This window comes from Neophocaena asiaeorientalis, unplaced genomic scaffold (genome assembly GCF_003031525.2).
Source record: "Neophocaena asiaeorientalis asiaeorientalis breed wild unplaced genomic scaffold, Neophocaena_asiaeorientalis_V1.1 scaffold69, whole genome shotgun sequence".
Lineage (NCBI taxonomy): Eukaryota > Metazoa > Chordata > Mammalia > Artiodactyla > Phocoenidae > Neophocaena > Neophocaena asiaeorientalis.
Window position 1 is genome coordinate 1 of NW_020174373.1, and position 12,975 is coordinate 12,975.

General features: G+C 39.4%; 1 non-coding gene across 1 annotated transcript; it reads right to left on the minus strand.

The window, feature by feature from the left end:
• Positions 1-10,493: 10,493 nt before the first annotated feature.
• On the minus strand, positions 10,494-10,596 carry LOC112407138 (U6 spliceosomal RNA). Its single transcript, XR_003004688.1, has one exon. It is a non-coding gene; the product is annotated as a U6 spliceosomal RNA (small nuclear RNA).
• Between the last annotated feature and the right edge of the window lie 2,379 nt (positions 10,597-12,975).

Here is a 12,975-nt window from a genome sequence, read left to right on the forward strand (position 1 = left end):
ACACCTTGATTACTAAGCAGATTGAGTCTTAGCAGCCTGGAAAATTACAGAAATAGTGCAGAGAGAGAACATCTTAGAATATATATTTCTGACAATTATGAGAAGCCATCTCAAATCCAGGGAAGTTGTGCTATCTAAATTACACCTTAAGCACTTGCAATGAAACATCATTAAGTTGAAAGAGAGGCAGAAGAAAGAGCATTGGAGGAGGGAATCAAGTGTCCTGGATTCTATTACTGGCTTTATTATTCCCTGGCTATTTGACCTTTGAAAAGTCATTCAAATAGTCCAAGCCTAGATTTTCTTATCTCTAAAATACTTGTCCCACCTACTTTACAGTGTTGGCAAGAAGGTTAAATTATACAAGGTGCTCTGAAATAGTAAAGTGCTATCCATTAAACTGAAAAGTAGTATATGATACATTTACTTATTCATAATATAAATACGATATGTACTTGCTCAGCTAAATTAGATCCTATAACTCAGTATTGCCATGATTGGGAAAAGGGATACACAGGAGTCAGGAAATCAGGGTCTTCGTCTTGGCTCTAAAGACTAAAGAGCCAAGTAGTCTTGGACAAAGTATTGAACCTTTTAGAGACACAGTTTTCATAATTGTTAAGTGAAGGAGTTTGACTGGATGATCTCTAACGTTGCTCCCATATCTCTCATTCTACAGAATTTTAAGAAAATTGTGATTAACAAGATGGTTCTCTCCCTTGGTGAATTTTTTTCTTCTCATGGATTAAATTTTCACTAAATTCTGTCAATCCTGAACTTGTCTGCTGAGCTTCAGGTTTATATAACCAAGGATCTGGATGTCACACATAATATCAGCTGAGAAACTCTGAATGTAAAGGAAAGGAAAAACAAAATTTACTTACACAAGAAAAAAAAGAAAGAAAGAAGAAAAAGGAAAATAGAACTTATTGGCTCACTTAATTGGAAAGTCTATGAATAGAGTTAGTTTTAGCTACAGCTAGGTTTATGGCTTAAATAATGTCATCTAGATTTACCTTCTTTCCACCTCTCAGTTCTGTTTTGCACAGGGCGGGCTGGCTCCATTCTGCAACTTCACATGGTGTAATAGTGCTGTTGCATTATCTCTTAATTACAAGTATCAAGGAAAAATAAAAGTATTTTCCCAGATGCATAACAAGAATTTCTTTGCATCTCATTGGCTCTGATTGGCTAAAATGTCCACCTCTGAACCAGTCACCATGTTAAGAAGAAATTCAGTGTGCTGACTGGCTTAGATCTGGGTCATGTGATTCATTGCTAAACCAGAGATATAGTCCCATTGTACCAGGGCCAATTGATTATAACATTCCAGTAATTTTCTGAGTTGGTTGTTAAACTGTTGGGAACATTAAATTTGAAAAGGTGGGAGTATTCACACTACAAACTAGGGCTTTATTTGTTTACTTATTTTGGAGAGATCATTTACCAGCACATCACTGGGTACGGCCCTGTCCAAGCAGAGTGGGTGAGGATAGGATCACCTTGTAAAAATGAGGCTGTTAACAAAATAAGACAAAAATAAATGCTGCAGTGGCAAGAAAACAAAAACAAAACCAAAAACCTACCACTATTCATTCACTAAAACTGGAAGCTCAAACTCAAAATATCTAATGCTGAATTTTCTCTTTCTCCTCAATCTGCTTTGTCTCATGGATTTTCCATCTTGATTGGTAACCATTACTCCAATCAGACACTCAAGTCTAAAATATGACATTTAATTTTTGAATGCTTTTATTTCTTTCATAACACAATTTTGCCTCCTTAACATTATTTAAACCCATCTCATCCTCTATTGCTACAAGTCACTTAGACTTGTTTGATCTCTCTTTGGGATATTTCAGGATTCTTCTAATTTGTCTGCAGACCTTCAGTCTTACCTTTCTCAAATCTATCCAGCGTATCACCAGCAGGGTGATCTATCTAAAGTATGTCTGACCCAATTATTACTTCTTCCTAAATTTCTTTCCATTGCATAATAGATAAGGTCTGTGATGGCTTTCAACATGTTCACAAATTCTTCTCCCTTTAAGAGGTGGAGCTTAATTCTCTGGCTTTGAGTATGGGCTCAATGAATAGAATATAACAGAAGTGATGGTGTGTGGCTTCCATGACTAGGTCATAAAAGGAGTTGCAGTTTCTTCTTTACCCTCTCTCTTGGATGACCCACTCTAGGGGAAGCCAGCTATCATTTTGTGAGAACACTCAAGGAGCACTGTGGCGGGGTCCATGTAGCAAAAATCTGAGGCCTCCTGCCAGCAACTATCTTAGAAGTGGAAGTGTTTAAGCGACTGCAGTCCAGTCTGATGTGGTGACTGCAGCCTCATGAGAGATTCTGAACCAGAACCACCTAGGTCACTCCTGAATTCCTAACCCACTGGAACTGTGAGAAAGCAACTGATTATTATTTTAAGCTGTTAAATTTTGAGCGTAGCAACAGGTCATTTGGTCTCAGCTTAACACTTTATTTTCCCTCCATCACTGAACTTACACTTTACAAGGTTTGTCTTCCTCATGATAGTCTGAGCTTCCTGAGGGCAGGTACTGTAATTCCGAGCTCACTGCTGTATCCCTGAGTAGTAGATTGTATTGATTTCACAAAGATGGCTGCAACAATATCTCCTATTTCAAGTATTCTTCTAGAACCTTGTCACTTCCCCATCCAGAGGTGGATTCCCTGTCTCCTCCCTTTGAAACTGGATGGAACTTTGTGACTGTCTCAAACAGTAGAGCTGAAGGGATGATATGTTATTTCCAAAGGTAGGTCATAGAAATGCCATGCACATTTGCTTCTCTCCTTTAGACACTTGCTGTTGGAATCCAACCACTGTGCTGTGGGGAAACTCAAACAATCTGTAGAAATGCCCACAGGGAGAGGAAGCGTGGGCCCCAGCTCACAGTGGGAGCCAAGCTCCCAGGCGACAGCCAGTGCTAACTAGCCATGTGAGTGAACCATCCTGGAAGTCAATCTTCCAGCCCCTAGTTGAATCTACCAAGCCAATGCCATGTGGATCAGAGATGAGCTGCCCCTGCTGAGCTCTGCTCAAATTGCAGCTTTGTGAGGAAGATAAATGATTGTGATTGTTTTAAGCCACTAAGTTTTAGGATAGTCTGCTATGCAGCAGTATGTAACGGGAACATCCAGCACAGTATCTGTGACATCACAGGCATTTGACAAGCATTTGTAAACTGATTGAAGATGCTAGTTTCCTTATACAGCTACTTTCTGGGCACATTAGTACACGTGTCTTTCTTTAAACAAATCTTGAACTCATCTGACAAGATTTGTGTTCAAGCTGTTCCTTCTGCTATGAATTGCCTCCCTACTTTCCTTATACATTTACCTGCTCAAGTCTTATGCTTCTGAAAAAATGCTGTTGAAACTTCCTTTCCTCCCTTCCTTGCATCCTTTTAATAACTATGTCATGAATGTCTACTATAAGCCCAGGATATCATATGTAGCAATATGGCAAAATCCCCATCTTCCTGGAGTTTTACATTTCAGTGGGGATCCAGTCAACAAATAAATATGTCATTAAAAATTATAGAGTGTGATTAGCACCTTAAAGGAATTAAACAGTGTGCAGTAATAGAAAAAAAAATGGGGTGGGTGGGAGGGGCAGAAGGAATGGGGTCCTATTTTAAATGAAGTGTCTTGGGCAGATCTCTTTAAGGAGGTGATATTTGAGATCTGAACAATAAGGAGGAACAAGTCTGGAAGAAAAGACCATGGCATCCTGGGCAGAGAAAACAGCAAGTGCAAAGCCATGAGATGAGATCAAAAATGTTTTCTGTTGGATAAAATAAAGGAGGCATTTATGGCTGCAGGATAATGAGTGGAGAGAAGACACTGACTAGATGAAGTGGGAAAAATAAGCAGACACCAGATCATGTATAGGTAGAGTCACGGAAAGGAATTTAGATTTAATTCTAATTACAAATGATATTTACTGGAGGACTTTAAAGTGGGGGAGTGCCACAGTAGGATTTGCATTTTAAGCTTACCCTTGCTGTTGTGCAGAGAATGGATTTTAGGTTGGCAGGAAGGGGTGCAGGGAGATCAGTAGGGAAACCAAACTGAACACGAGATGGTGGTACTTTGGGTTAAGGCGGTAGCAGTAGATAGATAGATAAAAATGATGTATCGGGATAAAATTCGTGGCTATAACTTATAGGACTTGTTGGAGACTCAAGGAAAAGGAAAGGAAAAGAGGATTTCTGGCTTTGGTAAAGGGTTTGTACTTTATTGTAAAGCAGTAAGGAGCCATGGGTGGATTAGCAGGGCAGTGCATGCTCCACTTTCTTCAAGAAGCCTCTCTAGATGCCTCCTGATAGAATTAATCTCTCTCTCTTCTGGGTATTTATTCATAGTTTTGATTCTCACAGGGAATGTAGCATAAAGTATGGATTAAAAGCATAAGGAATTTTGGGGACTGAATTGATATGAGTTGATCTGGGTTCCACCACTACTTTATGTGACGTGTAAGACTTGGAGAAGCCCATTCATCTCTGTGGCCTCAACTTCTCCAAATGTGGGTAGCATCTATGTTACAGGCTTGTTGGGTTCATTAAATGAAACTCTGGAAGAGAAAGATATACTTCAGAAAGGATAGGGAGAAGACCTAGATTTACATTAACTTTAAATTCACTTAATAACTAACTCTATCTAACATTTGTGGAGCACCTACCCTGTGCCTGATACTAGGTGTTTTACTCTTCATAACAACCTTGTGATTTAGCTACTTTTGTCATCCTCCTTTACAAACAGGCACAAAGAGCTTAAAAATGTACCCAAGGTCCTGCTGTAACACTTAACTTGTATAGATTTGTCTTTCTATATCCCTATTTCTCCCCATTTCTCTCAGATGACAGGGAGTGTGTGTGTCTTGCTCACAACTTCCTTCCTCATCTCTGACACATGGCAGAAAGTAACTTCATGTATGCTGAGTGAGTGAACTTTCAGGCATTGACTCATATGTCAAAGTTGACAAGACAGAGGTCAGAGTTACGGGGTACTGGCTTTACTTGAGTGGGTCCACCCAGCTGAGCTGGGGAGAGTCCTGAGCCAGACTAGCTTTGAAAGCTGGTCAGATCCATGATGAGGTCAGATCCTCACGTGGTCAGATCAGATCCCCCCTGCTGCCTCGTCTGCAGTACAATGATAATGTGCCTAATTTACTTGTGCTGTTTGGTTTCAGAAGTGTAGCAATGGCACAATATGACCTTTATTAACAAGACTACTGAGGGAATGGCGTATTCCGACTACTCAGGCAGAGATGAAATCTCCTTTGTTTAAACCCTTTTGGAAAATCTCTATAAGATGTAGTGGCTGCTGTTTCGCCTTGGGAAGGACTGTGCAGTGAATATGATTTGTGTCTTGAAGTTGAAAAGCTGCTGATCCTCCTGTCTTACAGTGGTCTCCGTGCTTTATTCTAAATATGATTATTTCGCAGAGGAGAAGGTGGGAGGAGATTGGGCTAAACATATTCTTAGATGAGGCACTACCTTGAGATGCTCATTTTAAAATAACATTATGATATGGGCTTATGTTCCTTCAGAATTGACACTGCCCCTTAAAAAATAGAGTGATGGAAAAAGGGAAAATTAATGAAAGATTCTGTTCCAAGTCTTTAAGTCTTCCTGTAGATATCAGCTTAATTTCTCCCATAAGAAGACTGTAAAATGATGTTTACTTTTCAGAACTGGGCTTGCTCTGTGTGGGTTAGTATATGTAACATTTTCCCCCTGGTCTGTAGGGTACAAAAGAAGACAAAGGAGGTAGTCACAGATGAGGGAAGAGTCGAGAAGGGACTGTTTTATATACTTTAAAGGGAGTCTTGAGTGGATTTACCAGGAGAGCAAAGTGCCCTGCGATAGAAGGGGACAAGATGTGATTTTAAAAGGCACTGAGAAGGTCCTTCTGCCCAAAATAGATCCACCTGCTTGTGGATGTGTGGCATTCCTTTGACTGGGGACAATGCCAGAGAGGCCAGCTGTTCCCTCAGATACTCCTCCCACAGTCTGGCTGAGACCTGAAATTCCAGCCTTGAACTTAAGGCTAAATTTTCCTCCACAATTTACCCTAAAGCATGTGCTTCTCACTTCCTCCCCTTCCTTCTCACTCTAAAACAAAGATGTTACCAGCTATTTACACCGAAGTATGAATTATATAGATTTGTGCAAAGAACAGAAATTATGGAAGTGGGAGAATCCTTGGTTCCCTCCTCCCCACTTAACTCTGTGACTTTTGGTCAAGTCCTTAACTACTTATGCAGTAGTTTCTTTTTCTATAAAATAAGACTAAGCCAAACCAACTGGACTCTTGGGAGGGCAAAATAAGACAAATGTAGAGAACCAATTAGCAAAAAGCTAGAAACAACCCAAATGTCTATCGAAGGGAGGCTAGTTAAATAAACTTTGGAGCATCCACACAATGCCATATTATGTAGCTGTGAAAAGGAATCAGGAAGACCTCTGCTTCGTAATATAGAGTGACGGCTGAGACATATTGTTAAGTAACAAAAACAAAATGCATCACGGTGTTTGCACAATGCTATAGTTTAGATAAGAAAGGAGGAGACATAGTAAATACATACTTATTTATAATTTCAGTAGCTGGATAAACCAAAAATTAATTAAAAATGGGATGGAAGGAATTAGAGGATATGGAGGGGACATAGACTTCTCTATGAAATTTATTTTGTTTTTTTGACTTTGGAATCATGTAAATATTTTACATAATTAAAAACAAAGTTAAATCAAAGAGAAAAGCAACCAAAACACAGCAAGCCCTAAAACTTTAAAATAAACTGGAAAGAAGTGAACTTAACTTTGTATCAATTCTGTGGCATAACCATCTCAAGAATTATTTCAACTGATTTTAAAAGACATATTTCGATTTTACATTCCTAGGGAGATATATCCTAAGGACAAAAAAAAGTATAAAGATCTCTTACATAAATGAACTTTTCTACGAAACAGATACAGACTCACAGACATAGAGAACAGACTTGTGGTTGCCAAGGGGGAGGGGAGGTGAGGGAGGGATGGATTGGGAGTTTGGGGTTAGTAGATGAAAACTATTATATAGAGAATGGATAAACAACAAGTTCCTACTGTATAGCACAGGGAACTATATTCAATATCTTGTGATAACCATACTGGAAAAGAATATGGAAGAATGTATATGTATATATAACTGATCACTTTGCTGTACAATAGAAATTAACACAACATTGTAAAGCAACTATACTTCAATAAAATAAATTTTAAAAAAGATCTTTTAGATTGAATTCTTTCAGCTAGTTGTTAGCGGTAATATTCACATTATTATTTTAAATACCATTATATAGAGAGCAAGATAAAAGCAACGAAGAAATTAAATTAATACACTTAGGAGATAAGGTTTTCAGAGTAAAAAAAAGACAAAATAAAAGAATTGAAGTAAAAGTTCTGTAATCTTTGATTTGAATTAGAAATATCAGTATTTATGATTTATTTTTCTCTTTCTAAAAACTACAAATTTCCTAGTCCTGTCCACTGAAAAGGCCTAGAAGCATGACCATCTCAGTTTAAATGATCACTCTGGGTACCCAGAATGTAAAACCTAAGTACCACTTCCGTCTTAAAGGGAACAGGGCTCCTTGGAAAAATGCCTAATTTTACTTCTGGGGAAGAAAGTGTTTGAGATGAATTAGGGGTATATTATTATGCCCCAGAGCAAGATTATATGAGCCAACTTGAAGGATTTCCCACTGGCCAAATTTGGGAAGAATGTAAAAACAAATAATGATTACAACACTTTGAAACACATCAAGTATGTAAAATCAACAAGTTAGTTTGGAGGTTGTGTGGGCACCAGCTCACTATTCTGAAAATAGACAAATAGACGGTAAGAAAGAAGCACCTACCCCGCCTCTTTTGTTTCAGGTAATTCAACAATTGTTGAGAGAACATTCTTTATTGGATAATTCTAGCTAATAAATGCAGGAGGAATGATAGGTTTAAAAAAAATCTCCATTCTTGGGGGAGATCGTTCTGCAACATACAAATGTATCAATTCAACAGGCAGCCACCTTAAACTTACAGAATGTTATATGTCAATTAAATCTCTATAAAGCTGGACATTTAAAAAAAAAAACCCTCCATTCTGATGACTCCATCCCAGTCATCAATGTCTGCCAAAACCATTAAGCGAAGACCTATGAGAAACTTTACGATGGAAGTGGCCATGTGATGCTCAAAACAAAACAAATAGGAAGCAGTTTTATTACTACAACAGACAAGGTTGTAGCACAGAGATGGCTGTCTCTACTGTAAACACAGACGTGAGCTGCCCAATCATCGTGGGTGGTGGTAGGGAACAGTTGCAGGCTGTGGTCTCAGTTTGGCAGTGGGTAGGACCCACGTTTCTCCACCTCCCACTCTTCTGTTTCTTTCCGTCAGCGGAACCGGATGGAGAACCACCTATCGGAGGAGAGGGGCAGGTGCCTGCGCTGAATTCAGAGCCCTCAGCAGCTGGTGTTATCTCCTCTCACTTTGCCACGTCTTGCCCTGGAAGAGGAAAGAGTTTTGGTCTTGGACCCTGCATTTCTTTCTCCTTGTTTTTTACAGTCTTTCTTGAATTTGTTGCAATATTGCTTCTGTTTTGGTTTTTTGGCTGGGAGGCGTGTGGGATCTTAGCTCCGCGGACCAGGGATCCAACCCATAACCCCTGCTTCTAACATGCTGTCCTCGGGAGTATCATGTGAGGTGATGGAATTCAAGTGTTTAGCACATCCGATGACTGGAGAGCTTTCCCAAGGCCAGAGACAACTTGTGGATCTCTTCATTCAGAGAGAATAGGAGCCAGGGGTTGTGTCCTTGTTTCTACATAGGCTTTATTTGCATACTCCTTTCTCTCTCAGAGGGACGATTGTGATTGGTGGATTAGAGCAGAACGCTGGCTAAGAGAACTCAGCCCAAATCAGTTGAAACAGCAGTTACCAATTTTGATCTTTTGGATAAATCACTTTTTCTCTTTTTACACTGGCTGTTTTTCTTCTTCAAGCGGGCCTTATTTTATTTCGTTCCAGCTTTACTTTTGAAAATGTCTCCCTTCTCCTCTTGTAACATCGTCCTTGGTTCCACTCAAAGGGAGCAAACTTAAGTTTTGTTAAGTCTATACATGTTAAAATGTTACTTAGGTAACATTTCACCAAATGTATCCTTGAGTTACCTAAAATCATTACTTACCTAATCTTAAAGCAGATGCATGATCTACTGCAAGGCCATATTTGCTACAGTACTTTCTTTATATCTCCAGTATCACTTGAATAGTCAAAGGCCTGTGATACAGCAATGGAAGAACACTTTGACAGCATTCTGTTCTTCAGGGGATATTGTTCTACTGTTCTTTGGAATCCTCACATACTGAATACCCAGGGGCATTTTTTTTCCAAATGGGCTATCAGATGGGGAACAATGGAGAAAAATGAAAATTGAAGCCTATTGAAAGACTATTTCGTGTGACTCACCTTCCACGCTTTACTTTCCCAAGTGTGGACCCGGCTCTGCTTTAAAAAAAAAAAAAAATCAGTCCCAGCCTGGACTACGCAGTTATTTGCCAACTGCTGCCATCTAATGGTGATACGTAGTAGTGCAGGATGAAGTAAAGACCTGGGGTGATTTTCTGTGTCCTGGAATACGGGTAGACTTAGACTTACTGATTATATGATGTCATTTAAAGGGTGATAGGAAAGCTGCAAACTCCCTAAACACCATTTGTACCTACTGATTGGTGCCAGGTAGATCAACATTGGGCTTTGATTTTCTAGCTCTGCATTTTGAGCCCATTATCTTTGGGAAGAATAACCCTGTGTCAATGGGATGCTAACATATCCCCTAGGGGCTCATATCAGCTGAAGACAGTAAGTTTCCTTCATGGCAGGTGCTAGAGTAGGATCAATACCCACCAATTCCTGAGGAAACAACCTCAACAGTCCCACATGTCACCAATATATTTTTCCTCTCTCTACTTTGGACAAATAATGTCACCTGCTATATCAGTAAACAAAGGATGTCATGACCATGAAGACATCAGCCCCTGAAGCTGCCCTGACTGCACTACATGGGCACCTACTACGTGCTAAGGACTTTGTGTATACCATCTCTAATCCTCAAAACAATTTTTATTCCACTTTAGTATGAAGACTCCAAAAACTCCGATTAAATGCATTGACTACAAACACAGTGTGTTATGTTGCATAGCTGTTATTTATCTTAGTTATGTTTATTTTACTAAAGAAGCCTGTCAGTTTCCTGCATTTAATGTCATTAATTGGGGGAAGGGGATCCAATTGCTCCCCCCACCCAATTTACCCAATTTTTTTCTTTTGTTGAAGTCTAGTTCATTTACAATGTTGTGTTAGCTTAAGGTGTACAGCAAAGTGATTCAGTTATACATATGTATATATATCTATTATTTTTCAGATTCTAAAAATATGGAACACTTCATGAACGTGCGTGTCATCTTTGCTCAGGGGCCATGCTAATCTTCTCTGTACTGTTCCAATTTCAGTATATGTGCTGCTGAAGCGAGCCTCTAACATATGTTCTTTCAATTATACCTATCCCTTCTAAAAGAAACTCAAATACTATTTCCTCTCAGCTTAATGCTGATGTCTGGGTAGATAAGATATTTTCTTCAGATGATACTCTATGTCTTTTGTGGGAATCTTGCCCACTTTCCATGGGGAAAAAAGTGAAAGCTTGGCTCCTGTTTGAGTCCAGAGTGGGATAAGTACCTTAGTTTAGACTAGTATAAGACATAAATTAATATATTACATATATTATCTTGCCATAACCAAAGATTTCCAGTTTTCTCCTGGCTGAAATTCTTTAAAGTCAAATCCTTTTAAAGTGAAATCCTTTGGTTCCCCTTTGAGATGTGACTTCTACTGCAGATGTCCTCGAGAAAGGGAATACATTGTCATAGCTGTAGTGTCAATTTTGTTTCAATCTAAAAACTAACAACTCTTTATTTGACAAAAGGTTTGATTTTGGGTTGATCAATGGGGCAAAATGCTAGACATGGGGATGAACTAGATTTCCCATTATTTGTTCATATTAATCATGACCATTTTTGTTCCCTGGAAGCTATTCGTTTCCTTATTATGCAAAACTCTGCAACCCTTTTCCTCCAAACCTTAAAATCAAACGTGTTGTCTGACATTGGTTTTTGTTCCCCTCTGAAATGCCAGGGACGGTCTGAGATATAGTGTTTGAATGTCAAAGTGTTGGTTTTAGACATTATGATGGTGTGTAACACGAAGGTCAAATACATTCAATCTCATGTCAGTTCTGTTTAGCTGCTAGTGGTTGCCCCAGTTGCAGGGTTGAGGAGGATTCTGAAGCTGTGTCTGGGCTCAGCAGGAAGCAACATATCTGAACAAGGCATGAAAATTCCATTCTGGTAATTCATCTTATGATGTACATACCTGATTTCAACAGGCTAGATTGGAAATCAAAAAGTATAATTGAGCAACTAATCATCTTTTTGAGAAGATTAAAGAGTATCGCCTAAATCGGTGTCTTTTGAGATATTTAGATTGAGGCGCACAGTAAGAAATGCATTTTACATCACAATACAGAGAGTGCTGAGGACTTAAATAGACGCGTGCGCGCACGTGCGCGCGTGAAACAAAGGTTTACTTGAAAATATCCTTACTATGTGTACCTATATGGTGTTTTACATTTTATCTATTTCATTTATTTATTTATTATTTATTTATTTATTTTTGCGGCACGCGGGTCTCTCACTGTTGTGGCCTCTCCCGATGTGGAGCACAGGCTCCAGACGCGCAGGCTCAGCAGCCATGGCTCACGGGCCCAGCCGCTCCGCGGCATGTGGGATCTTCTCGGACCGGGGGCACGAACCCGTGTTCCCTGCATCGGCAGGCGGACTCTCAACCACTGCGCCACCAGGGAAGCCCTATTTCATTTTTTTAAAAGAAGCTGATTACCATTGACCAAATTAGTTTCACAACTCCCTAATGGGTTGCTGTTTCCCCTAATATGAAAAACAACTGGGTAGGTGATTTGAAATCTTATTTTTCACTAATCAATTGTTTTGGCATCATATTGGTGCAGTTTGGGTGTAATGGTCAAATTTGAATCACAGAGATTAAATCAAGTAATTCTGAATGAGAAGTACATGGAAGGGAAGAAATGAGAAGTCTGGGTTCGGATTCTGGCTTCCAACACTTGCCTTCTGTGCACAGCTAATTGAGGGCTAGTTTCCCGTTGTGACGAAGAACACAGATTCTGCAGTCAGACTGCCTGGGTCTGAATTCTGGCTCACACAGACTGCATGAATGAACATGGACGAACTACTTAACTTCTTTGGGCCTCAGTTTCCTCATCTGTAAAATGGAAATAATATTACCCGTTTTTGACATATTGTGACGATTTAACATAAGGTGAATAGAGTAAGCACTCGATAGTAGCTATTATTGTTGAACAATCCCATAAAAACGTAAGAATCAAGGTGTTTTCAAATCTGTGTCTATAATGTCACATGGATCAAAACTGACATAGGGGGCTTCCCTGGTGGTGCAGTGGTTGAGAGTCTGCCTGCCGATGCAGGGGACATGGGGTCGTGCCCCGGTCCTGGAAGATCCCACATGCCGCAGAGCGGCTGGGCGCGTGAGCCATGGTGGCTGAGCCTGCGCGTCCAGAGCCTGTGCTCCGCAACGGGAGAGGCCACAACAGTGAGAGGCCCACACACTGCAAAAAAAAAAAAAAACTGACATAGGTAATAGCTAATGTTTATTGGGTTTTTTTAAATTGAAAGATAGTTGATTTACAATGTGTCAACTTCAGGTATGCAACAAAGTGATTCACATATATATATATATATATATATATATATATATATATATATATTTTTAGTTTGTTTTTTTTTATTGATATACAATA